This window comes from Natator depressus, chromosome 28 (genome assembly GCF_965152275.1).
Source record: "Natator depressus isolate rNatDep1 chromosome 28, rNatDep2.hap1, whole genome shotgun sequence".
Lineage (NCBI taxonomy): Eukaryota > Metazoa > Chordata > Testudines > Cheloniidae > Natator > Natator depressus.
The window spans coordinates 8805047-8807546 of NC_134261.1; the positions used below are offsets into that span (position 1 = coordinate 8805047).

At 60.5% G+C, this 2500-nt stretch overlaps 1 non-coding gene across 1 annotated transcript; it reads left to right on the top strand.

Moving 5' to 3' along the window:
- Positions 1 to 1669: 1669 nt before the first annotated feature.
- LOC141979217 (5S ribosomal RNA) lies at positions 1670 to 1788 on the top strand. Its single transcript, XR_012636641.1, has one exon. It is a non-coding gene; the product is annotated as a 5S ribosomal RNA (ribosomal RNA).
- Positions 1789 to 2500: the final 712 nt, after the last annotated feature.

A 2500-nucleotide genomic window follows, 5' to 3' on the forward strand; every position in this document is an offset into this window, starting at 1 on the left:
CACTTTTGGCGACCCCATCCGGACTTCCGTGAGACTGCCGGCCATCAGGTCAACCCGTCACTTTGAATGGGGTTGACCTGATGGCCGAGCAGGGACTTAGACATTTTTTCAGCCTTTTCCTCGGGGTTGACCTGGTGTCCCGGGGGGACTTAGACATTTTTTTCAGCCTTTTCCTCCGGGTTGACCTGGTGTCCCGGGGGGACTTAGACATTTTTTCAGCCTTTTCCTCCGGGTTGACCTGGTGTCCCGGGGGGACTTAGACTTTTTTTCAGCCTTTTCCTCCGGGTTGACCTGGTGTCCCGGGGGGACTTAGACTTTTTTTCAGCCTTTTCCTCCGGGTTGACCTGGTGTCCCGGGGGGACTTAGACATTTTTTTCAGCCTTTTCCTCCGGGTTGACCTGGTGTCCCGGGGGGACTTAGACTTTTTTTCAGCCTTTTCCTCCGGGTTGACCTGGTGTCCCGGGGGGACTTAGACTTTTTTTCAGCCTTTTCCTCCGGGTTGACCTGGTGTCCCGGGGGGACTTAGACTTTTTTTCAGCCTTTTCCTCCGGGTTGACCTGGTGTCCCGGGGGGACTTAGACTTTTTTTCAGCCTTTTCCTCCGGGTTGACCTGGTGTCCCGGGGGGACTTAGACATTTTTTTCAGCCTTTTCCTCCGGGTTGACCTGGTGTCCCGGGGGGACTTAGACTTTTTTTCAGCCTTTTCCTCCGGGTTGACCTGGTGTCCCGGGGGGACTTAGACATTTTTTTCAGCCTTTTCCTCCGGGTTGACCTGGTGTCCCGGGGGGACTTAGACATTTTTTTCAGCCTTTTCCTCCGGGCTGACCTGGTGGCCGAGCGTCTCGCCGTCCGCGGCCGGAGCTAGAGATGCCCCCCCCCCCAGGCCAGCCTGCGAAGCCGCGGCCAGGATCGGGCCCCTGGAAGTCTGACTAAAAATTTTCACCGACCCCAAAAACGGTTAGGGGGGGCCTCATAAAGCCTCCGGAGCGAAAAAAAAAAAAACGGAAAAAAGGATCGGGCCCACCCGAGGCAGGGGAGTCAGTAAGGGAAAGGGGACGAGGCGGCCCGGAGCCGGGTGCCCGGAGCCGGGTGCCGGCGGCCAGGATCGGGCCCCTGGAAGTCTGAAAAATTTTTTTCACCGACCCCCAAAGTGGTATTGGGGGGGGCTCATAAAGCCTCCGGAGCGAAAAAAAAAAAAAACGGAAAAAAGGATCGGGCCCACCCGAGGCAGGGGAGTCAGTAAGGGAAAGGGGACGAGGCGGCCCGGAGCCGGGTGCCCGGAGCCGGGTGCCCGCGGCCAGGATCGGGCCCCTGGAAGTCTGAAAAAAATTTTTTCACCGACCCCCAAAGTGGTGTTGGGGGGGGCTCACGAAGCCTCCGGAGCGGAAAAAAAAAAACGGAAAAAAGGATCGGGCCCACCCGAGGCAGCGGAGTCAGTAAGGGAAAGGGGACGAGGCGGCCCGGAGCCGGGTGCCCGGAGCCGGGTGCCCGCGGCCAGGATCGGGCCCCTGGAAGTCTGAAAAAAAAAATTTCACCGACCCCCAAAGGGGTGTTGGGGGGGGGCTCACGAAGCCTCCGGAGCGGAAAAAAAAAAACGGAAAAAAGGATCGGGCCCACCCGAGGCAGGGGAGTCAGTAAGGGAAAGGGGACGAGGCGGACCGGAGCCGAGTGCCTACGGCCATACCGGACGGAAGGCCCCCGATCCCGTCCGATCTCGGAAGGTAAACCGTCCCGGGCCTGGCTAGTACTTGGATGGGTGACCGCCTGGGAATCCCAGGTGCCGTAGGCAGCTTTTCCCGCTGCGAGCCAGCTCTCTCCTTTTCTGGGGAACAAGGGCAGGGTCGCCCTGCCAGGGGCCCTGGGGCTGAAGTCCCTGCCGGCCACCAGGTCAACCCGGAGCCTGCCCCTCTGCGGCCAGCAGGTCAACCCCATACCGGCAGGGGGTTGACCTGGTGGCCGGGAAGCAGAGCGGCCAGCAGGTCAACCCCATACATTCAGCGGGTTGACCTGGTGGACGGGAAGGAAAGCGGCCAGCAGGTCAACCCCATACTTTCAGCGGGTTGACCTGGTGGCCGGGAAGGAAAGCGGCCAGCAGGTCAACCCCATACATTCAGCGGGTTGACCTGGTGGCCGGGAAGGAAAGCGGCCAGCAGGTCAACCCCATACATTCAGCGGGTTGACCTGGTGGCCGGGAAGGAAAGCGGCCAGCAGGTCAACCCCATACATTCAGCGGGTTGACCTGGTGGCCGGGAAGGAAAGCGGCCACCAGGTCAACCCCATACTTTCAGCGGGTTGACCTGGTGGCCGGGAAGGAAAGCGGCCAGCAGGTCAACCCCATACATTCAGCGGGTTGACCTGGTGGCCGGGAAGGAAAGCGGCCAGCAGGTCAACCCCATACATTCAGCGGGTTGACCTGGTGGCCGGGAAGGAAAGCGGCCAGCAGGTCAACCCCATACATTCAGCGGGTTGACCTGGTGGCCGGGAAGGAAAGCGGCCAGCAG